General features: G+C 36.8%; 1 long non-coding RNA gene across 4 annotated transcripts in view; it reads right to left on the bottom strand.

Annotated features, from left to right (window-relative positions):
* The window catches only part of LOC138693706 (uncharacterized), a 90,522-nt gene that overhangs the window by 12,802 nt on the left and 51,500 nt on the right, over nt 1–26,220 (bottom strand). For 3 of the 4 annotated variants that reach the window (XR_011330381.1, XR_011330379.1, XR_011330376.1), the window contains 2 exons: nt 21,900–22,046; nt 18,832–19,319 (listed from right to left, as the gene is read on the bottom strand). This is a non-coding gene — a long non-coding RNA (uncharacterized lncRNA). Of the gene's footprint in view, nt 1–18,831; nt 19,320–21,899; nt 22,047–26,220 lie in introns of those variants that run through there. The other variant, XR_011330377.1, reaches the window with a different exon arrangement.

Raw genomic sequence — 26,220 nt, 5'->3', positions numbered from 1 at the left:
ACAGCGCGGCTCACCTGGCAGTCATTTTGTCACAAGCATATTTTAGCTCATATAATATTTTCTCACAAAATCAGCATCATTTGTATATTTAGCAAACTTATGTAGAAGTATGGCTTCAGAAGGAAATTTCAATGACTTTCTGAAAATTCTGTTGCACTTGGACTTTGTAAGTAAATATTAAGGGTTTTACATTTCAATTCTGATGAGCAGTGACATCCCTGAGCAAATTATGAACAAGAGCTGTACAATTTCTTTATTGGTTCATGTAATTGCTTAGGCACAACTTGCCTCATTGTGCACTGGGCTTGTTCTGTCTTCAGTTCTTCTCGTACCTTGTTTTCCCTTTCCATACTCTAGCGGTACAGTTGGATGCGAAGACTTCGAATTTTCCTCCTTTTTGGTGTTACTGTCTTTCCAGAAGAGAACGGGAGTGAATGTTGTTCAACTATTTCTGTCTGCATTCTAAGTGGAGAAACTTCTGGGGCAATGTCAAGCTTCTTCATCTAGGTGTTCCTCTTAGCACTGATGGTGTATTAGAATAAAAATTTCATTACGAAGATTTGAAGAGCTGTGTGCCTTTTGGACTTTACATGTGCTTGTGAAACTGGATGCAGAAAGTGATCCTGGTAATACGCTATTGTGTAATACACATTGTGGCCAGGGTTGTATATAAAACACAGGAGCTATCTTCTCGACACACTAAACAAAGCTTGTGAAAGGTACTGCATATATCATATTTAACATTTCATATAATTTAAATACAATGACAGTTACACTAGCCTTCTATGTTATCACAAGGCAAAACACACACACATTGTAACTGCTTATTTGCAACATCAATATATATTTGTATAAGACTTTAAGAATACAGCATTGCAGACTTCGATTTCTACTGAGGATGATAACACAATAACTCTAATAATATATCTAGAAATTGAAGAAAATTAAATAAACTGCCTTTACATTTTTTATGAAATAATCTCCGATTTCCAATAGACAAGTATACATATGATTTTTTTATACAACACTTCCCTGTGATGTTGTTAATTGTAATTATTATTGCACTAATAGGATCATGAAATCTTTCTGTATTGCAATAAGACTGTAGAAGTTAATTGTAACAAAATATAATATTGTATGTTTATGAAAAAAATATTGTTACCTAAATAAATTTAATGCATTCTAACCACGACAGATTTGGTAGGTCATGTCTAATTCATTTCATATTTCACAATCCTTTTCCTTCCTTCACTTCCTGGCATATCACGATCTGAAAATGCTGATGGTGTTGGCTCGAGATCTTCATTCCAACGACAAAAAATCAAAATATTAATAGGGATGGTTATATTTCAAACATTGATATAAATATTAATATAACAGAGAGGTGCAGAGTATTTATAAGTAATAAATTGTAAATAATAATAGGCTATACAGGGCAGGTGAAGAGAAGTCTTTTGAAATTCCCGCAATTATTTGCTTGCTTGTGGCGCTCCTCTGGTAGTTGAGAGAAGCTTCTTGACAGATTACACTTAATCCGGCTTATGAACTCCTCTCATATATCAAGCCCTCTTGTTTGGCGACTGCTCTGTTGCAGGCTTCATTCCACCAAGGTGGTTTGGGAGGAGTTTTATTTCTAGCAGATTGTTTAGAGAGAGGACATTTCCGGCATTCTTCTATTAACAAGTTATGTATGTCGTCAAAATCCTTTATTGTATCCTGAAAACTCTGTAATTTAGATATTATCTCATCCACCCTGTTACTATTAATATGTCTGGGTTGTGCTGGATTAGGTTGATTGAGGAAAATGGCTTGGTTTAAGTATAAATCTATATCAAGCGGATAGTGACCACTATTCATAGTATCCAAAATTTTATTAATATTAATATGCTGTAGTAAGTCTTCGGATGACCAAATTAAGTCTGGTTGAGAATCATCCTGACCCCATCTTCCTTTTCTAGTTAAAATATGTTCAGATGCAAGTTGCCAATCATGTAATATAGCAAATTCTATGAGAGGATGATGGATTTGCTGCCATCGTCTATGCATATGAAAGTTGGCTATATTAAAATCGCCACATATTAGTATTGAAAGAGTAGAAACGTTTGTTAAAATATGATTCCATTGGTGTAATGATATATTCTCCCTGGGTTTTCAGTATACACCCATGATACTTATATTGTTGACTGCGATAGAGATGATTTGTATTTTATTATTAATATTAAACATTTCATATTTCTTAGTAAGGTGAACAGACTTGTGGATATACATTGCGACACCACCTCCAATATGTTCCTGGTTGGCGGAGATTAAATGGTAGGATTTAATGTTCTGTTGTCGATAATTTTGAAACCAAGTCTCTGTAATAATGATTATATGATAAAATTTTTTGGATACCAAGTATGATATGTCATGAATCTTGTTGTTTAGACTTCTGGCATTCCAATATAGGATTTGGAGTCTATCCATGCAAAAGTAGTTTTCAAATCTTCCAACTAGGGTCTGATATAGTCAGGTGCTTCCTGTATAATGTTATTAATAAAGGCAATGAATGGAGTTTTATTTAGCTTAGTAGAGACTCGTTTTTGAGATTGAACCTCTTTTTGAATAGTTGACAATTCCTGTGAATTGTGTTCTATCTCTTCGCTGTGGTATGCAGTTGTCCTAGAATTAGATTGAGAAGGCTTAGGTGATGTGGGATTAGTCACATAGGGGTCAGGAGAGGTAAATATGAGACACAGAGAAAGTGGGGTAAAACAAGTTTATTATGCGTATATTTTAGTAGACAAAAATATATATTTAATTTACAACACTCTTCAGTAAGTATAGAAACATCCTTTACAAGATAAAGAATGTAAAAAAATATTTAATGAATTTGGGGGGCTAGGGGGAAATGCATGCATACTAATTTTCGTAGAACAAATTCAAATTTTCCCTCCAAACTTTCCTAGTTATTTTGTATCTACACGGTTGGGTGAACTGTTACCAGGCTTTACAGCAGTCATAGTGCTTTCTGGTTAGTTTGCTGCAGAGTTGATAGAGAAATGGTGTTGTTTGAAGATTTGAAATTCAGTTTCAAAAGAAAATATTGAAGAGGGGGAAAAAGAAGACAGTCAGGTAAGAGCATGTGCAATTATTCGCAGTGATATTGTTATTGGTGCTTTTGGAACCATTGCTATTTTGGCTGCATCATTTGTTGCAGGTTGACTAGCATTGTGTACTGCCTAGGTCTAACCTATAAAAATGCCTAGGTCTTATGCGAAAAAGAATAAAATCAATGAAGATGATGCACAGAGTGCTGTGGGAGAGTGGAAAGAAAAGAAAGATTCACTGAGAAACATTGCAAAAAAGTACAATTTAGATAAATCATTATTAAGTAGGTGTATTTCTGGACAGATGTTGCAGAAACGTGGAAGAAAGACAGCAATAAGTTTAGAGGCTGAAGGAAAGCTGGCTTCGCATTTAAGGGATATGGCTCAGTGGGGATTTGCTTTAACCACTAAAGAAATAAAAAATGTAGTAGCTGACTATGTTTCCCAAAATAACATCAGTACACCCTTTAATAGCAACACAGGAAGGCCAGGAAAGGATTGGATGACTAATTTCTTACGAAGACATAACCTAAGCATTAGAAATTTGGAGAAATTATAGATGAACAGAAGAACAACCACTGCCGATCCATTTATCATATATTAATTTTATGATAGATTAGAAGAAGTCACTGCTTCATTAGGCATTGGGGGTAAGCCATCTCATATTTATAATTTGGATGAGACTTACATTTGCAGTAATCCTGTAAGATTGAAATGTGTTGCTGGTAAAGGTCAGAAGGCACATCAGAATGTACAAGGATCCGGCAAAGACAACACTAGCATTCTTGCTTGTTGTTCAGCAGATGGAAAAGTGCTTCCTCCATTAATAATTTTTACTGGTCAGCACTTGTGGACAACTAGGAAAGGAAAACATGACATAAAAGGAACTTTTTATGCAAGTTTTGACAAAGGGTGTATGACTTCAGTCATTTTTCAAGATTGGTTTATAAAATTATGTAGTCTGGTTAAAGAAAGGCCTTTGCTATTAATATTTGATGGATATCTATCACATTTGGACCTGACAACTCTAGAAAAAGCTAGAGAGCAACATATTACCATATTAAAGCTTCCTCCACACACAACAGAAACCCTTCAGCCACTGGACAAAGCATGCTTCAAACCTCTGAAGGATATGTGGAATGAAAGACTACAAGAGTGGCAGCGCCTTAATATGAGGAAAACATCTCGATCTGAAATGGTGGATTTGTTGTGTGGAATATGGGAGGAAAGCATTTCACAAAAAACTATCCCAGCAGGGTTTAATTCAACAGGGATATTTGCTTGTAACAGAGAGAAATATCCGAAACATCGTTTAGATCCTGGTAAATTAGAAAAATATTATGCAATGACTATACAAACAGGCCATACAAATGAGGTAGTTAGTCCTACCACAACTCCATTACCTGTTAGAGAGTCAGAGCCTATGGCAGGACCTTCAAATGCATCAGAGCCTGGAACTCTTACCATAACGGTATCTCCTGTTGGAAAAGAGTCTCTTGCAGGGCCTTCGAATATATCAAATAGGCCTCCTATCACGATTGCATCACTCATTAGCAAGTCACAGCCTCTTCCAGGACCTTCAAATACATCAGATGGGCCTGAACCTATCAGTTCTCTTGACCAAAACTGTGGAAAGAGCAGTGTCACTTTTGCAGATTTGCTGTTACAAGTTAAAAAGACTACTCCCATTCCTGAAACAAAACAACATAGTGAAGTTGTTACGTCAGAAGAGGATATGACTTTGATAAAGAACAAGTGTGGCAAACTGAAAAATGGTAGACCTAAACCTGTAGGAAACAGAAAAACTAAGTTAGAAAAGCAGAAGAGAAACATACCAAAAGATCCTGAAACTTCTGAGGATGAAGAATGGCTGGAAAGCGGTGATAGTTTACAGGACATTGATCTCTTAGAAGATGAACCTGCAGAAATATGTGAGATTGAGCCAAATGAAGTGAAGATTGGAGATTATGTGTTAGTTCAGTTTAAAGGCGGTAAAAGAAAAACAGTTATTTATAAATATGTTTGTGTTGTGCAGAAAACATATCCTGTAACTGATGAGTATGATGTAATGTGTATGAATATGATATCTGGAAATAAGACTCTTTTCAAGTTGAATGAAGCAGATGTGTCACTAATTCACAAAAATGATATTATAGGCATACTTCCAGTACCATTTATGTCTTGCACTGGACAACATATGCAATATTGCTTCGCACAGCCAGTTGATGTGTGTGAAAAGTAGGCCTAATATGTGCAGGTTGTCTGGAATGTTTTTCAATCATTTTTGTTTAATACTAATACTATCTGAACTAAACTAAGATAAACATAAATCAGCGTCTAAAATGCCTCATGGGTTTGTTTATTTCTTATAAAAATGTATTTTTTTAATGAAAATTAAAAGTTTGTTCAGCATACTATACTTAAAAAAAACTGCTGTGTCTTATTTTTGCACTCCCATTCCTGTAGCTCTCTTAGGTATGGAGATTGAATGCTGTCTTTTATTTACCCCCAACTGTCTTCTTTTTACCCCATTTGGTGGGTAAAAAAAAGACACTTTTTATTTTATTGATGAAAAAATATATAAATTGAAGCAATATTACTTATAAAATTGAATTCAACATGCAGTTTACCATCATTTTAATAATTTACCAAAATTTTAACTATTTGCTTCCTGTTTAAAAACATTAAAGTTTTGATTTTGTCTCATATTTACCCCTCCTGACGCCTATGTTAGATTTTTAGATCTTGGATGATCAAAGTTGTCTTTGAGTACCCGTTTATATTCAGCAACATTGTAGCCTGTAGTATTGTAAGGCAGTTTTCGTTACCCTCTCTTGTCAGATGTATGGGGGTTCGGGGTACTGTTAGCATTGCACGGGTTGTGAGATGATGGTTTACTATTTGGCGAGATTGGTGCTGATGTCTGAAGGGGCGGAAAGTTAGCTGCTGGGCTACCCTGAGTGTTATTGTTCGTTCTAAGGATAGTGGCATAAGTAGTGTGCCCTTTAAATATTTGTTTCGCCTGATATTTGGATACTGGGAGACTTTGTATGGTATCGGCAATATTTTTTTCTAGGTTATAATTCGGGCATTTATCCAACTCCGTATTATAATGGGCCTGTTGCAATTTACACAACAAGGTTTCTCTGATTGACATTCAGCTGTGGTATGAGGGCCTCCGCATTTCATGCAATGAATAGCGTTGTGACAAAACTTGGACTTGTGATTTAATAATCCACAATTATTGCATTGTATAATTTGCTCCTTATATACATGCACTACACGTCTCTGATAATATAAGACCACGTATTGAGGGAGTTTCTGTGATCGAAATATAAGTTTAACTTTAGAGGAAGGTTTGTAAATCGTTTTTCCATTCTCGTCCGTGGATTTATAATTCAGGCGGTAAGCGTTTGTGACCATAAATCCTTCAGATACCGAAACATTGGTTATAATATCCGTGATTGAAATGTCTGGGTCAACTCCACCAATGATCCCATGCACCATGATATTGTAATTGGGTATGAATGACTTCGTCTGAAACAGCTCATCGAAATCAGAATCAAGGAATTTGTTAGCCTGGTCGGCTGAAGTAAAGTGTATTTCAAGTTGATTAAATCCTGACTTGAAAATTTGCAAAACGTCATAATTATTAGTGTATAGCCATTTACCGAACTTCATCGGATGCATCTTATTGATGTTCACAGTCTTGCTTCTAATAGTGACAAAGAAGGGTCCAGAATCTGAAAATATATATTGATAAGATAACTGAGGTTTCATTATATCAGACCTATCCTGGTTTTCGTTAGATCTAAGTGATGAAAGGGGCTTGGTACTGGTTAGTGATTGTTGCTCAATCGGAAATGATGTAATGGGCAGAGCTTCCTCCATGATTTCCGGAATGTTTTCCATGTATGAGTAGTAAGAGACCCCCGAAGGGGCTCTAGATTATCGAACAAAGAATAAATAATATGAAAGCGTGAAAAAAAAGGCTTAATAAAAACACTGAAACACTGTCACTGAATCTAGACACTTCTCGACTACAAACTATTACACAAAAATATAGAACCACTTGCACACGTCTAACTAGTAGCGTATCTCAAGTAGAAGTGATATATGAGCATCAAATGGCTTCAATGACGTCACAACCCAGTTAACCACGCCAGTTTCCTTACAAATGTGTCAAGTAGCAATGATTTTCATGTGCATTGCCCTCCTTCAACATATTGTAACAGCTGGTCTGCTGTATTTGGTGTTATAGCTTAGCGAGTATAACTAGGTACTTGCGTATAATATATTGTTTCAAATTCCTGAACCAGTCATTAAGAAGGGAAGGTTGAAAGAGTCTGGCAATGAAAGCAAAAAGTTAGAGGCAGCAGGAAATCAATATATGATTCTAAATAACTTTCATTCATCTACCTGCAAAGAAACCATATTTATTAAAGGTAAATCTATGCTGTGTAGGCTGTATGTGTATGTTAATTTGAAAATTTATATGTTACCGGTAATACCGTTAAAACCCGAAATCCGTCAAAACCAGTTTCATCTAGTAAAAACTAGCTTAAATGTGTGCGTGTATCTAATGCCTACTCACTTCACTTCACAGTGGGCCAGAATCGACCCAAAATGGGACAAAATTACTTTTTATGTCTCTATTGTTTTCTTGGATGCATAAAATCAATAGTTATTCAATAGTTTTCACTTTTTCTTTAAGTTAAAAGCACTTTCACAACATAATAGTTTTTTATTCAATATCTGATTCCTCATCATTACATTTTCATTACTGACATTTTCTTCATGAATGGCACTTTCTTCTTCTTCCTCACTAGAGTCTTTCAATAGTTGTAATCCTTCCTTCCACAAGGAAGTTTTGTATTTTTTATGTGACTTTCTTGATATTTGAAATGAGAAGATCGGAAGATATGAGAAGGTTGTTGACTAAATCTGTCATTGTATTTTTACAAGTACTTTTCCTTGTGTGGGGCTCTCGATATATTTTGATATCTTTATTATGAGCCTCCTGAACCTCCTCAGATAACTGTGAAATTGGAAGCAGAGCTGAGTTAATAATCTGAGACTCATGGATGAGAATTTTGTGTATGCTAGCTGGGAGGTTAAACTAGGGATACTTCTGAATGAACAATTTTGCATTTTCTAGCGTATATTGATCCAAAGAATCAATTTTAATATATCTTCCGTTAGAAATTACTCGAAGAACAACTGCAAAACATATAATTAAGTCTTTATCTATCCCAGTGATGAATATGTTAATTCGGGATTTGAGAAGAATCTTCTAGGAGTATTCCGTTGTTTGAGGTTCCACTCTCTCCTGGTTTAGGTTTGTCCACAAGAAGTCCCATCTCATTTGGAAACCGACTCTGAATTTCTTCCTATCACCTATTCAACATGTTTTAACAGCTGTGGCTACAGCCTTGAAAGAGAGCTAATGGCAGATATTAATAAAACTGCTTGAGAGTGAGTGAGATGTATCGGACAACTCAGTGAGTGGTAAAGGGTCGAGTGAGTGATTAGTCTGAATTTCATATTAATAAATATTTTCCCCTCCTGGACATATCTCACTCGTGACTCTGAGTTGTTACTCGCATTTTATCGCCTAGACATAGCTGTGCAAGTTATCAATGTTTAGACTAGAGCTCCTTGCAGAGGGAAGTCTTCCTCACATTCGATTTGTAAATATACTTTTGTTTCTATCATAGAGGAGGAAAGTGTGCAGTTTCAAACTTCATTTGTTAATATTTTGAAACATCACCACATATTATTCACTAAATCAGTTACCGGAAATGAGAACTAGGAAATCTTTTCCTCTTCACAAAAAAAAAAAAAAAAAAAAAAAAAAAAAAAAAAATCTTATGAATGTGTAACAATATAATGTGATGATAAACTTACCTATATGTATACGCTGTATATTTTTAGTATTTCATGTCTAATGACTCGTCTGAGTGATACAACCTGTTCGGTAATTCTACTCTATCTTCCTTCACTTCGTCCTACAGTAATGAAACTTCATAATCTTCAAATAGGTGTTTAGTTACATCGTGCGATATAAGGCAGCACAATATGATCAAAGACAATTTCCATTGTAACTCTTATTTTGCTATGGAATATTGGAAATTGTTGCTTCACTTGGCCGAAACACCTCTATAATCGCACGTTCTTTCGTTACCGGTATATATTTATTGTAGGCTCTTTGCTGTGGAGTGATGGTAAAGTAATAAGCCAAGGAGCAATTCTGTGGCTCCAAGGCAAAATGTGTTAGGCCTCTATGTCATTTCTTTCACTTTTCAAGAGCGAGCATGTACAGATATAATTTGAATAACCTTATAAAATCGTAGGAATTGTGTTTCATAACAATGGATTAGACAAAAAAATAATAGAGATATACATGTTATCTTTTGCCACAATAAAGATACCAGCAGGATGCACACATTATCACAAAATCTCATTTTCAACAAAAATTTAAATATCATGTTTTGCCTTGGAACCACATAATTCCATAGCCCATATCACCTAGAAGAAGTGCATTGGCATTATTGCCAATCATTACTCTAGAAACATCCGAATTTCTCCATATAGGCCTAATATAGAAATAATTATCCACGCTTGTGAATTCTTCCTTGACATTGCAGGTAGCTCGTACATTAAAGCTCGCAATACCTTTTTGTTTTGCTAAAATACTCATCGGCATGTTGATTTTTTTAAATAAAAATATTGGTATAATTCACAGCTTCAATGACGTCAGGAAATGAATACTTCCTTTTTGCATTCTGTAACTCTTGGACAGTTGTTGGAAATTGAAAGCAAATAAATGCTTTTAATTTCAAAGAATCTGCAACTTCCCAGCAGTTAGAATTTGTTTTATAAAAGAAAGCTATAAGGATAATGACTAGGGTACATAGAAGGACATCATGTAAAAAGATATTCCAAAATTTGTACATTGTGAGTAGGTCTACACTCTTTCACTGAGTTCACACCTGTGGAGTAATGGCTAGTGCGTCTGGCCGCGAAACCAGGTGGCCCGGGTTCGAATCTTGGTCAGGGTAAGTTACCTAGTTGAGGTTTTTTCCGAGGTTTTCCCTCAACCCAAATTTGAGCAAAAGCTGGGTAACATTCGATGCTGGACCCCGGACTCATTTCACTGGCATTATCACATCTCATCTCATTCAGACGCTAAATAACCTGAGATGTTGATACAGCGTCGTAAAATAACCTACTCCAGGGTAACTTACGTTAGTCGGCAAACTCGCTAGCTGCTGATCAGGAACTGCACTCGGGCTTGGGTTAGATTTTTCCTTGGACTGATTACCTGGTTGAGTTTTTTTTTTTTCCGAGGTTTCCCCAAACGTAAGGCAAATGCCAAATAAACTATAGCGAATCCTCGGCCTCACTTCATCTCACAAAAAAATTGTTTAACTCTTGTTTCGTATCTTGAAGCTTTAATGCTAACACAAAATCTATGGAATACAATGAAATGAAAAGTGACATGGTACCATGGGAAATATCCATATCCTCTTGAACGCCCATTTGAAAACCTGGATCGCCCACAAATAGTAAGAAAATGCTCATTTTCATTTCATTATCGAGAGCTCTTCCTCTTCTGCCATTTGAATCTTGCAAGAAATTCCGCGCTAGTCACTGTACGTTCTCCTTCTTAAATTTGTACAAATGTTTGTAACTATGTTTACAAGCTTGTCTACGATGTTTATACCTTTTCTTCTGCGTTATACAACAATAATATACCTCGTCATTACGATTTTTTAACTTCACTCAACCGCTTTGAGTCACCTATCCAGTTAACTCAGAAAGTTAATAGTATAAAGTCAATTATATGAGTGAGTAGTAACGTTCATTAATATGGAATAGTGACTTGTCTCTCGTCTGTTGCGTCATCGAGAGTTGTAACTTAAGGATCAAAGGTCAGTGCCAGACTGATTGAGAGATAAGTATGTTTATTAATACACATGCGAGTTAGAACTCGGAATTGTCGAGTGATAAATAACAACTCAAAATTATTAATATCTCCCATTGTAACCAAGGCGATAGCGCACCAGTCAGTCCTAGGCCGTGCGCTTCAGACAGTGGTGTGTGTTACGTGGTCATATTCGTGAATAAGGAAATAACAATGGCTGAGAATGTTAGAACAAAGGGTAGGTTTTATTAGGAATACATGTAATTTTGAATTGGTTTATATAGAGTGTAAATATTTGTGATAACTTGGAGGAATGCAATTTAAGCTAATATATTTTAGTTTTCAATATTTAAAGAGGGTTATAAAGTGCGTGTCACTCGATGTTACGAAAACTTTTGTGTCGATGGTTTAAACAGATCCTATAGATTGCAGAAAAGTCGTATTCAGCTGCAGCAACTTGCACTTTTCTGATTAATATGCGAAAATTCAGATACCTACGTACAGTATTACGAGGGGGATCCAGGAAATAACGACCGTTCGCGCACACCCGCCGCGCAGCTGACTCCCCTTCCTTGTTTGAAGGTCAACTGGCTTCCTTAACATGTGTTCTCATAATGTTGTGAGTACTGGTTGCAACAAGTCGCCATTGTGCATTTTGTGTTACTTCAAAATGAACGACGCGATTGATAATCCCGCCGACTGTGAGGTGAGGAGTGTGATTCGATTTTTGCATGCCCGACATTTGAAACCTGCAGAAATTTACCGGCAATTGAAAGAAGTGTATGGTGATACTGTAATGAGTGAAAGAAATGTGAGAAAATGGTGCGAAATGTTCAACAATGGGCGAACAAATGTCCACGATGAAACTCGACCCGGACGCCCATCACTCATCACAGAAGATCTGAAGACTAAAGTGAACGACAGAATCTTGCAAGACAGGCGCACATCACTCGACGAATTGCATATTGCCTTTCCTGACATTTCTCGTTCTTTGCTTGGTGAAATTGTGTCACAACATCTTGGCTACCACAAAATCTGTGCACGATGGGTTCCACAGCAACTGAGTGACCAACACAAAACTCAGAGAATGGCCTCAGCATTGACATTCTTGATGCGATATCACACAGATGGAGACGCCTTTCTTGATCAAATTGTGACTGGTGATGAGACCTGGGTGTCTGACAACACCCCAGAGACCAAGCGCCAATCACGTCAATGGCATCATCCCTCATCACCCAAGAAACCGAAAAAATTCAAACAGACTCTCTCAACACAAAAAGTCATGGCTACTGTCTTTTGGGATCGCAAAGGTGTTCTTTTGCTGGATTTCATGCCAAAAGGCACTACGATGAATGCAAATCGTTATTGTGAGACTTTACGAAAACTACTGCGAGCCATCCAAAACAAGAGGCGAGGAATGCTTTCGAGAGGAGTTGTGCTTCTTCACGACAACGCCCGCCCGCACACTGCTGCTTCAACTCGAGAATTGCTGGATCAATTCGGTTGGGAAATCTTTGATCATCTGCCCTATAGTCCAGACCTTGCTCCTAGCGATTTTCACCTTTTCACTAAGCTGAAAGACTTTCTGGGTGGTACGCGTTTTGGAAGTGATGAAGAGTTGAAGAAGACAGTGAACACCTGGCTTAATGAACTGGTGGCAGAGGAGTATAACACAGGAATTCTAAAGCTAGTGAACAGATACGACAAATGTTTAAATGTAGGTGGTGATTATGTAGAGAAGTAAAGGAAGCTTCAGTTATGTAACAGACTTTGTTTTTTCAAATAAATATATATTTTTTTAATTATTACAACAAAACGGTCGTTATTTCCTGGATCCCTCTCGTATTAATTACTATTCCACTGCTGTTTTTTACACTGTAAAATCATGGAAGCCTTGCTGCAAATAATAATGATAAGACAGCTGTTCATGAGTTTGTTATTTCATAATTAGGATAACGTGAAAATTGTCAACAAGATTTTTCTTCAGAACTAAAGAAAAAAAATAGTTCATTCTGCAGTAATTAGAATAAAAGATAGCAGTATTGCTACAGAATGAAAAATAAATAGGAAGAAAAATTGGCAGTTCACTGGATCAAGAATTTAACCTGCCCCCTGTAATAAATTTCATGTTGAACATGTGGCTGGATGTTCATAGTTGTATAGTCATTCTGCTCATCCAAGAAAATTGTTCTCTGAATCATCTAAGAAGACCAAGAGGAGGAAAACTGAACATCTCAGAGAAGCTGCTGATCCTGCTGCGCTTGTTCTTGCTACTCGGATAAGTATGAAGGCTTCTGGTAAAGAGAAGCAGCTAAACTAATGGAAAATGCTGTAAGTACACCAACCCGTGTGGCAAAAATTCCAACTGCATATAACGAGCATAGTGGTTCCTGCAAAAAATGTTGCAAAATATAGTGGTGATGACGTTTTAGCCCTGATAATGGGTACGAAATTATCTTAAGTACCAGTACACTTTATTGAGACTACAAGAAAATGTAGAAATGTAGATTTATATCCAGCGTACAATGAAGTTCGAGAAGCAAAGCTGCATTGCTATCCATGTGATATTACTCTGACAGAAATAAGTGCAGAAGTGAAGTTACAGAGTCTGTTAGATCATACAGCCAGACGAATGAGTTTAGTGCTCACCAGGATCCCTACTATGAATATACACTGTCAAAAGTATTGTAAAAAAAAGTTCATTTTTTCAATTTTGTCCCATTTTTTATTCAGTCTGGCCCACTGTGCACTTAAGTGATTCAGATTCCGCATATATCGGATAGATGGCAGGACTATGATCCATTTTGAATTGTACACCACTTCGGCAGACCACGCTGTACATGATGTGTATCATGTGAAGAGTTATGTCGTGTACTAGGGTGAGTGTATGTGTAAGTGTTCGTGTAAGTGTAGTGTAGGGAATGGGTGAGGATGACAATGAAGAGGAAGGGAGAAGGGGAAATATGGTGCCGGCACATAGCCTACTCCTGTCGAATAGCAACAAGGGGGCCACCAGGCTTAACGTCCTCATCCAATGGTCTAATCACTATCAACAGTGACATATGCCGTCTCTTCATATGCACTGCAGAGAGATTTGGGATTTAACCCAGGCATATTGGTGCACAATTTAGTTCTGCACCACCACAAATTTTACATGAAAATCTCTGATCCCACTGGGAATCGAACCCACCGGCTAGTCTGGAGGCAGACGTGCTGCCACAGAGCTAACTTGGCAGACCTGCTTAAACAAATGTACATAGATAAAAAGCGAGTTTTCGTAAGATCTAGAATCAGTGACAGGTTCGGTTTGGTTTGTTTAGGCTAGACCAGGCCTGGGCACTAGTAACTCAATCGAGTCACTGCCGATTTCCCCTTAACTCCCCACTCCACCTTCCCTGGCTGAGACGAGTAGACAGGAAGGTAAGCATTGCTGAGTGACAGATTGTATAAGGCAGGCATCATAGTTTTTACAAACTTTCAGCTCTCGCTGGTTACCTGCAATCCATCACGATGCATAGAGCCTATTGTGTGTTTGTTTATAAGGCAGTGTAAGCGAAAAAGACATGGGTGGGGGTTTCAGAGTTCCGTTTCAATTCCCTGTTGTGCCCAGAGCTAGGCTAGACCTTACGAAAACTCGCTTTGCATATACGCTTTTTGTTTATGCCTTTGTTTGCTTAAACTAGTCTTTACAGGCCTATTTGAAACTGGTTTTGATGGATTTCGGGTTTTGAGATAACATAATGTACAGTAAATTAAAGTAACATGCGTACATTCACTGGGATAATGACAAAGGTAAGCACATGTATGCTGGTTGCAAAATTATTCATATGATAATGTAAAATATGTTGTGTTGGAAATGATGTAAAAAAGTTACAAAGTATTTTCCCAATGAGCATGAAATCAAAATATTTTACAGCACCTGAAGAGCTTTAATATATGAATGTTTGTAGCTACAAAAAGTATACAATTTTGCCTTTCATTTTTGCATTGTAAAGGAAAATTTTAAATATATAATTCAATTATGACATATAAATGTAATTTAACAACACTGTATTGTACTTAAAGCAAAATATACAGATTTTTTTGCTACTAATATTTCATTTGAGAAATCACACATGCACTGGACATCTCGGGCCCCATTGCGCCTTCATATTACAAGGTAAGCTTCTTAAGAATGTCAAGAATATTGCAAATCATATATAGCTGACAGTTTTATTCACTTTTCTCAAAACTAGCAGAAAGGAACATGTGTAGTTTCTCAAATAACGGATTGAATAATTTTAAAGCACCACAGAAAAAAATAAATCACTAAACTGGAGAATTAGGTACCGCAGCTTTCAACGTGGCATTGCAATGATAATCAAGTATACAATGTTGCCAACATAAGGGCATGACGTCATTACGAGGAGAAATTTATTTTTTTCTCATTCATTCTCTCATTCTCAACATTACTGAGAGAGAGCTTCACTATTATAGTCCATGGAGTGCAGTTTCGTAGAAAGGACTTTGCCGATAGACCTTCTTCTGCCCCCTACTAATTGGTTGTCATAAATAAGTGTGTTCTTACTGTGATGAAAACCTTGTCTTTGCCTGTTAGTAACCAATCACAACCCTCGTTCAGAAGAATTGACAGGATCCTGTCAAATCCACGTGGAGGCAGAGTTGCCAAAGATTTTCTGAATTCCAAGAATCCCATCAGTTAACATGAAAGTATAATTGAGAGTGTATTCTGTAGTATTCATTGAGTGGTGAGCTCGTGATATTACGTTGCTTTTTTTTTCAAAACACGTGGTGTCCAGATGAGGATGACGGCCACTAATCCTCTCATTTCGAAGGTCGCCAAGATTGTGGCAACTTTGCAATGTTGGGGCGATGGACTGGTCAGAGGTGTTTGTGTAGAAAGTCATAAATCTGTAAGGGGGTGTTCAAAGGAACCACCAAACTGCACTCCACGATATAAAATTGACTGTAGCAACAAGTTTAGATAAGGAGATAAGTACATTAGTGTTAATTACACACTTTGCCAGCGATAAGGTTGGCTGGGGTTTCACGAGGAGATAATGTATTAATGTCAGTTACACACACTGTTGATTTGAACGATATTCCCTGGACCACATCATATTTCTCATTAATTTCGCCGTGTTAAAGTGTTATGATATCTTCTTTTAGTGTATTAAAAAAGTCGTCATTATACTCCATAGATCTTGCACTTAAAAGTGCAGGGATTTAGTGTTAAAGAATATCATCACCAATTTTACTAGCAACATTTCGATTCTCTTTTGTTTCACATGGCTTAGTATGGTCTGGTCACTAATGACACATGCAGCTCACGACAGAAAGAACTTACTTTGAGATCAAACTACGCATGCGCGGACTTGATTAATCCATTAACGCCCAATGGTCTATTTATTGACCCTTGCACACTCGACTACATTAGATTTTTTTATTGGCGCCCCACTGATTCAATATTAATGATCATCATAAATATATCATGTAAGATGTTAACTAAACTTGCCAACATTTTATCCTCCTTCAAAAATAAGAATTCATTAAGGTATCTTAGTTCGAATTATTTAGGTATAAAATAATGTCGCACTGTGTAAGGAATATAATTAATTTTCCGTATTATAATGTGTCGATATTGTTATTGATTTGTGATTTAGTAGTGTCAAGGTTATTACTATTGCATCACAAAAGAAAAACACAAATTTATGTAAAATGATTGGAGCAATATGAACTGAAACGGCTGCGGTCTATAAATAGACCGCTGGGCACTTATGATATCACGTGAAAATAACAGTGGAGAAAGGTGTGTCATTGCATTCTGTACCACAACGGTTGATATCAGCAAGTGACTGTCGGCAGTAGGACTGTGCTATTGCAAGTAGATTAGCATCTGAAAGATGATTAGCACCTATTCGATCCCCAGAACATGTTATTGTATGCCCTAAATTGGAAATAAATGTGATACGGTGTACGTCTGCAGTGTATACATTTTTGAACAATGGATATAGTCCTTCTTTCTTCGAAGTACAGAGGTCTATAAAATATGCAATAATATTTCTCGACCAATAAAGAAAACCATGCATTCTATTTTCACCAACATATTATAACAGTAAACAGAAAAAAATTCAATATTGTGATGGTACGATATATTGCTGTCCTGTGCTGTGGCATCATGGTCTAAGGCATCCTGTCTAAGACTCGCGTTACGGAATGAACGTGGTTCGAGTCCTCATGGGGGAAGAAATTTTGTCATGAAATTTCGGCCAGTGTATGGGACCAGTGCCCACCCAGCATCGTGATGCACTTAGGGAGCTACGATAGGTAGCAAAAATCCGGTTTGACAAACTAGCTACAACGGCTGGGAGGATCATCGTGCTAACCACACGATACTTCTATTCTGATTGGATGATCGTCCACCTCTGCTTCGGCACGTGGACGTGAGGTCAGTAGCCGGCTGGTCGGTCTTAGCCCTTCATGGGCTGTAGCACCAAGGATTTACTTTTTTACGACATATTGCTTCGTTTTCTTTCGTAATATTATGTCAGATGGTATCACTTTTGACTAATTTCTTCTGTGGCCAACATCACATTGAGGTTTTCTATTCCCTGTGTAAAAAATCTCTGGTAAGGACACAGCTGAAATGACGTCAATAATAGGCACGACTTTGTCTTAGGCAGCAGAGTTGTGCTGAATGTGCTCGATTGCATTGTACAGCCTCATGCTCACGACACATAATTTGATATTTTTTTTATAAGTAGAGACCTTTTGCTCCACCTTCAGGATCTTGGTTTCCGGATTACAGAAACTGTGAGAGAAAACAGAATGGATGCCCTTACTCTTCAGGATACGAAATTACTACAGAATGCAGTACGAGAGTCCTGCGATTATACATTTGACACTAATAGTGAAATTCTGTTCGTGAAGTGGGATGACAACAGATGTGTACCTGTAGGATCAAACTTTGATGTAGGGGCTTCTGCAAGCAGGTGGGACAGAAATATAAGACAGAATATAAGTGTGCAGCAACAACAGGTCATATTTTTTTAGTAGGTTATTTTATGACACTTTATCAACATCTTAGGTTATTTAGCATCTGTTTGAGATGAAGATAATAATGCCAGTGAAATGAGTCCGGGGTCCAGCACCGAAAGTTACCCAGCATTTGCTTATATTGGGTTGAGAGAAAACTCCGCAAAAAATCTCAAGATATACGGTAAGTACATGGGTGGAGTGGACCATCGTGATTGGTTAGCAGGGAAATATGCCACTTCAATTCATGGAAAAAAGTGGTACTGAGATCTCTTTGTCAGAATGCTGGATATGGCTATAGTAAATGGTTGGATTGTCTACAGAGAAATACATGGACGAGACTCCCTGGACCTACTTGAATTCAATATCTCTAGATGTTTTCGAACTGCAAGAGAATGGAGTGCCCTATTCCATCACCTCGATGAGTGAAATTTGGTATGAGGATAGATAGTAGAGGTCATTTCATGGCAAAACGACCCTCTCAGAAACACTGCCAGATGGAATGGTGTAAATGCAGACCAGTAACATTCCGCAAGAAGTGTGATTAAACCCTCTGTCAAAAATGCTTTGAGCCTTACCACACTCGGTAAAGACAGACATTCCGAAAATAAATGTTTCATTATTGCTGCAGCATTGTATTGTTGCATTAAATACTAAAATGTCATAAATAAATTTATTTATATTGGTGTAAATGTTTCTGGTTATACTAAATTAAATACACAAAAAAATATATTTAATTTATTGCAAATGAATACGCAGATATCATAAGTGCCCAGCGGTCTATTTATAGACCGGTTGATTTTCAGCTACTTGGTGCACGGCAGAATAAACAAAACATATTCTTGGCATCTTATGGATGAAATTTATGAAATAGATATATTATTTTCGTTTTTTTTTAATAAAAATAATTTGGGCGTTAATGGGTTAATAAAAACCTAAACTAACCAAACCTAATCTTCGTATATACAAGATGTGTAACTGGAGTACAAAGGGAACTTCATTTGATTAGGAATGTACACGCGAAAATAAATCCAGATAAGGATCACGGTGACACTACAAGAGAAGTCTGTGCATGCGCAGTTTGATCTCAGAGCCAAGTTCTTCCTGTCATGAGCCCCAATGGCGAGCATATTTGGCACTGCTGTATGGCATGCATTATCCAGTTGTTCCAAATGAATAAAAGTTTTTTTTTTTAAGTTGACTCTTCAAATGCCACAGATAGAATAATACAGAGTGGACCCCTCGAACTTTCCTGGTTTCCATTACTTCTAAAAAAGAAACAGAAAGAACAACAATAATAAAGACAATACGCCTTATATCCGCCCTTCATGTCTAAAAAGCGAAGAATCGAGGAATAGAGGCTCAATATGGCATATTTGAAATTCTGATGGCATCTGCAGCAAGGCAACATGAAGAGGATGAATGCCAGATCTTCGGGAAATTTTTAGCTAAAAGACGTAGCAATGTTCATCCATAACACAGAGCAAAGTCCAAATGCTATTATAAACAGTTCTTTCTACAGTTTACCGTATACATTGTTCTCAACATTGTACTGTAATGTTCATCCATCACAATGCCTGTTACCATATTAAGAGAGTTCCTTCAATTCTCCTGACCTTGTCAAGCACTGCACTGATTACACTCAATTAAAGCTCAAATTTTTCTAGCATCAAGTACGTCCAATTGGCAAGATGTGGATATGAATTTTCAGGCTCTCTTCATTTTTAAAAATAGTGTTTTATGGTGTTACTTAACCTTTTATATATTGGTAGAAAATAAGAACACCTACCTGTAGACTTCTGACACATTACCTGTGCACTCGGCAGATGCCAAAGTGGTAATTGCCTCGCTATAACTCACTACAAAATATAAGTTCAAGGAGGCCTACTTAGCACAGCGTAATACACAAATACACTATTACGTTATCCCACAAATTAAATAAACACAACAAAAGCAGGAAATATACCCATTTTCAGAACCACATGACAAGCAGACGTGTTCTTTACTCAGAGAGAAAAATTAAAGTTTTCTGGAAATGTAGTAGTGTAGCGCAGAGTCTTTCTCTCTATCTTTTAACACCATTTTCTCCATTAACTAATGGTCAGAAAACGCACAGAAAAAGTGTTATGCCCTCTCACTGTGAGAGTGTCACATAATAACATTAAAGAACTTATGGTATTATATTATGATATGTTAGGAAGGCAAATCTCGTTGCTCGCAATCACAAGCTTTGTGATGAACTGATGAGAACGCCGCTAACTCTGTCATAAGAGTAGCCAGTATCAACACTCAGCAATCCCCATTCAGACTTGAATTCAAAGAAAATACCGCCAGTCATTGTATCAGCCGGACGCTTGGGAGTTCAGTTTAATTTCAAATGGTAAAGGGTGCAGTTGTTTTGTACCTAGGTGATTTATATTTTAATATTCATTATAATGAGTGAAAGTCGGAAAAATCTCAGTGGTTCTCAATACTAGAAACACCTCTTATTGAGGTTCTGGCTGATATGTAAATCTATTACCAGACAGTACATCTCATTTGACGATATGTGTCAGAGGATGAACTGCATCTAAAATCTCATTAGTGTAATATGTAGCTAGTTAGCGTTGTATGCAATGGAGGGGGAAAGGAACTGGTCACCCTACCCCATTATCTCCTGGCCTAGTTGCCTTATGAGTGATGCCTTGATGGTGTCACTTGTGGGTTCCAGACCTGTCTTCGGACAGTTGACTAAACAACAATACCGGAAACTCGAGAAAGACAAGGCAATAAAAAGAGAGGAAATGGTGAGAAAAAGTGCAAAAATATGTGTTATTTAAAAAACAAACATAGCCAGCTTGTTCCAGTTCGAGTCCAGGTACATCAGAGTGTAATAATATGGTGAACAGCAGTTACCGAAAATAGTGCAGCGTGTGGTTCATTTTAGTCAGGCGTTTCTGATATTAGAAACAGTAATAATGACGCAGAATCAATTATTTCATTTGATCCAAATGACGCATATAGGGCGAAATAAGGGGCAGAAATATTTTTCTCTGCCTAGAGGCGTCAAGTAGCTAGATTGGACCCTGCATGTTAACACACCGGATGATGCAAGAAACATGATGCATGGCACATAGAGCGTGACACATAACGCCATGTTATTTGATCTAATGAGTCATTCAGTGTGGAGTCATCAGATGGAGATCTTCTGCTATTGTCAATAATAAGAATGCGAAGATAAAGGCATAGGTTTCGGATTCATTGGTTCAAAACGTTGAAAATCATGGTGCTTGTAGTGTTTTATTGGTGGAGTTAGAACAGCATCCAGACAAATTCACAGAATATTACAGAATGTCCAAAGAATCATTTGAAGATACAGCAAACTGTGAATATTCCTAATAGATGGAAAACATGTATGAGTATTACACAAGCACATGGACTTTTCACTCTGATTTCAGACTTGGGTAGAAATAGTGTTGGTGCTAGGGTTGCCAACTATTTTTGAAGAAAATATGGGAGACTAAGTGGTCTACAATATTTCACATAAAAAATTGAAAAATTATTAAATTCAGTTAGCGGCACTAAAAACAATTTTATTGTACATTTTGGCAGTTAGGCTTAAATTAAAGTATTTTGAGATATTTTATCTAGTGTAATAGTTTCAAACAAATTGTAAAAATTTCCTACATGAGTAATTGAAGTTGACTGTGATTTGCAGTTCTGATTTGATTAAAGTGTCGCACTCCTTTTTCGAACATCTGAGGATTGCGAGACTTCATATGTGAGTATAGGTATATATCAATGTTAACAAGCTTGTTAAAATTGGCCATAAAGTCATTTAAATATGTGCTCCTGCATATATGACTTACCGGTATATGTCTAAATTGCAGGTAGTAGGCCATTGATGATATAATGAGGAGAGTTCGGCTGGCACCATGCATCGTGTCCCAGCATAGCTCAGTTGGAAAGAGCGCTCAGCACGCAGAGTTGAGACGTCCTGGGTTCGATTCCCGGTGCTGGAACGAATTTTTCTCAAAATTAATAGGTATCTACATGTTGACTACTAACAAAAAATAGTAGTCTTGATTATTCAATGTGGATGCGAGACCATATATACGAATGTATGTATATATCTGATTACTTAATGTTCATAACAGAAAACACTCTTTGTATAAGCTTAGCCGCACATTCCAGGGCATCTCTGGAACAAGAGAATCCATCATATAAATCACCTTCAACCACGTAAAAATTAAATGTTTCAATTAATTTTTACATTATGCAAAAATAAGGTAGGAAAAAGTTTGAAGAGAAGAGAAATGCGGAAGTCGGGAGACTGTTAAAAATTGGATGGTGCCGTATATTCAAAAATGGGCGAACCAATGTCCATGATGAAGAGAGGACCTCGACCGAGTATCGTGAATGCAGATCTGATTTGTTTGGTTGACAAAAAGGTTAGAGTAAACCGCAGGTTTACCATGTCAGAGCTTAGTGAGGATTTTCCACAGATTAGTCGTACTCTTGTGTACAAAGTGATTACCGAAGATTTGGGCTACTGGAAACTTTCTGCCAGATGGGTTCCTAAACTCCTTTCTGAGGAACAAAAGGCTCAGCCGATGGGAGCAGCACTGTCCTTTCTTGAGCATTACGAAAGAGAAGGTGATGCTTTTCTCGATCAGATTATGAAAGGAGATGAGACTTGGGTGCGGTATGTGAATGCAGAAACAAAGCTTCAATCAATGCAGTGGGGCCATACTCACTCCCTGAAAAATTCCACAAAGTGTCGTCAAACACTTTCCACGAGGAAACTTGTGGCAACTGTCTTCTGGGACAGAAAAGGAATTTTGTTAGTGGAGTTCTTGGAGAGGAATGCCACAATTAACGCTGAGCGTTACTGTAACACATTAACAAACTTGAAAAGCGCCATTTAAAACAAATGTTGAGCTCTGGGGTGATTTTCCTGTATGACAACACCCGGCCGTATACAGCGCGTCATACTGTGACCAAACTCCGAAAGTTCAACTGGGAAGTATTGGATCGCCCTCCCTATAGCCCACATTTGGTACCTAGCGATTACCATCTCTTCATGCACATGAAGACGTGACTTGGCTCGAAGTGCTTTGACAATGACGAAGAGTTGAGAATCAGCGTCGTAGGTTGGCCGAATTCTACGATTGTGGAATTTCAAAGCTCGTCAAATGCTACGACAAGTGTCTCAATGTGACTGGAAAATGTGTGGAAAAATAAATTTGAGTGTACAATTTCAAACGTATTCTAACCCAATTCTGTAACGTCATTCACAGGTTTGTAAAAAATAAATGGCTACTTTATGAATAGCCCTCGTAGAACAAAGATACATATTGCTTTTTTATATAAAAACATTCTAGCATCCCCAGAAAGAGAAAGTTACGTACTCGTGCTCAGAGGGCATTCCACATAATGTTAAGATATTTTATTAAATAACAGAGTAAAAAGTAAAAAAAGAAAAAGAAAAAAGAAAAAGAAAAAAGAAGAAGAAAAACATATCAGAATAATTGAACTTTAAATTTTCTCTCTAGACAGGAATTTTTAATTGATTTTTTTAAAATAAGGAGCATTAGTAAATTGTACACTATCTACCAAAAAGTAATTGCTAGAAGTCATGTTTCTACTGTGCAGTGGTATGCAGACAATAAGGTGACCAGTTGAACTGGCCTGCACAGAGTCCTGATCTCAATCACATTGAGCACCTTTAAGACGAATTGGACCGGCGATTGAGGTTTCGGGAAATTCGGCCAACTTCCATTGTCCAACTGAGTGCCATATTGCAAGAGGAATGGCGACGCATTCCAGTGGATATCCCACACAAACTAGTGGAAAACATGCCTGAAAGGGTGGCTGCTGTTATAGCAACAAGAGGTGGTACCACGAGGTTCTAAAGGGGCAAAAATAGTGCCCAATTACTTTTTTGTAGATAGTGTATATTTGGGAATTTAGCTATTAAGTTACCATGTTATAAAGCCTTGCACCGAAATTGCTACTGTGATTATATGCTACAGTTATGATACATTTAGGTTCTGTTAAGCATAATATATGTTTTCTGATCTTTTGGTTTTATATTTATGTCAGTGATGTCAAAGCAAGCGCATTTTTCTGACCTTGACGTCGTGCGCGGGCATCAAGCGCTAAGTATGGAAAGAGGAAAGGTTGTGTATATGAGTAAGCAGCCTGTAGGATTAAGAAAACAGTGGTGCACAAACTTCAAACGGAACGTGACATTTTATGTCGTTATTTTTATATGGCTTCTTTCTGTTTGATATTATCTATATTGTCTGTAAAACAAAAGTACTAATACCAATTTCTTAATATTGCAGTTGTTTTTAAATGTTAATAACATAATTAAGAGTTAAGACGGAATATTCACATAAATTCCATAGTAGTACAACTATACTGTACTAAATATCCCAAAAAAAGAGATTGAGTATGACATGACAAGTTGTAATTGATATTGATGATACCTTTAGCCCTATAAAAATAATCAATCAACTAATCAAGAAAATATTACAGTACAAAGCAAAGTTACCTAGGTGCTGTATATGTTTTAAGTGTAACTAATATTCCATAACAAAACTCTTATCACATTATGCTTTTAAGGTGATATTGGTGAGCAACTTCCTATCATTAGAATATTAAATTATTTTCTCGAAATGTGCTGAAGCTATAGAGCTGACATTTTTACAACACATGGGGATGTATCTTTTGCTTATGATGTAACAGTAGTTGCTTTGTTAGTCATTCATTTCCATGCGAATATTTTCAAAACTTTCAATATACTATCTTCAGTAATATGCATTTACGGTATATTAAATTAACGAAAACATTCTGTAAGGCTACTAAATAAATAGGCCTGTATCTGAAAATTTCACTTGTCTATAAAGAAAGTTGAGAAAATATTTCTTTTGAACAAAAAAATCAAACTTGTGAAAAATGAACATTAAAATTAAAACTTACATTCTTATAATGCAATACTTCCAGACAAATCTAAAATTTAACATGGATAGAGTTTTAATAAGTTCTCTTCCCTTTATCTATTGAATCAGTGCTGACCATCCCTGAACAGGTTCTCCTGAGCTCTAAAGCACGCGCTTGCTCCTATGGGCATCAATTGACATCACTGATTTATGTGAATATAAATTAAATATATTTCGGTTTTTATGTACGAAATTCAATAATACATTGTTATAAATTTGATGGAAGTCAAATACTTTAAATCCTGAATACAACAGTTCTGAAGGGTTATCAAGAGTTTATTAAGGCATAACTTTATTATTCTTTTCTGTAGCAGAGTTGTTGGCATGGATGGAGGTACTATTAGCACTGTATTAACTTCGCACTTTCTTAAACATCAACCATAGTACACCAACTATTTACTTTTCTTACACATACTGCTACCACAACCACTAAAAAGTTTTGATCAACACTTCAACCATTAATGCTTCATTATACTACTCTGATTGCTCTCTGCAATTTTTTTAGTTGGTTATTTAACGACCCTGTATTAACTACTAGGATATTTGGCATTGATTGTATTGGTAATAGCGTGATGGTATTTGGGAAGATGAGGCTGAGGGTTCGTCATAGATTACCTGACATTCGCATTCGTCTTATGGTTGGAGAAAACCTCGGAAAAACTACCAGTAATGAGCACAAGCTGGAATTGAACCCATGCCCGAGTGCAACTTTGGATCAGCAGGATCCTTGTCCTTGTAAGCTTTTTATTTGTTATACACATTAATGGTAACATTTTCACAATTCACTTTTTTTGCTTTAAAAAGCTAACAATTATTGTGTCTACTTACTGATTGATGTCCACGTTTTTCTTCAGTGATACCGTACACCGCAGCATAGAATAATGAATCCACAGAGAACTTGATTTCTTCTTTTCACTTTTCATTTAACAATATTCAAGCATAAACTTTTCAGAAATATTCTCTACTTTTTTTTTACACACTCTTAAAACTTCTTATATTCCTCTTCATACCTCTGTCGCGATTTTGTTGGAATTAATAACTCAGTACAGCTGTTAATGCAATACCATTGACACTTATATTTATAAATAGTCATGGTGACAATACCGACAATAATAACATTCTTCAAATGTTTCTTGTACATGGCCCTCTATATGAATCGATCATCTACAAAGCAAATGTATAT

This window comes from Periplaneta americana, unplaced genomic scaffold, assembly GCF_040183065.1.
Source record: "Periplaneta americana isolate PAMFEO1 unplaced genomic scaffold, P.americana_PAMFEO1_priV1 scaffold_18, whole genome shotgun sequence".
NCBI classification, from domain to species: domain Eukaryota; kingdom Metazoa; phylum Arthropoda; class Insecta; order Blattodea; family Blattidae; genus Periplaneta; species Periplaneta americana.
Note: the sequence above shows the minus strand (reverse complement) of the source record. Positions and strands in the feature narration are given on the sequence as shown.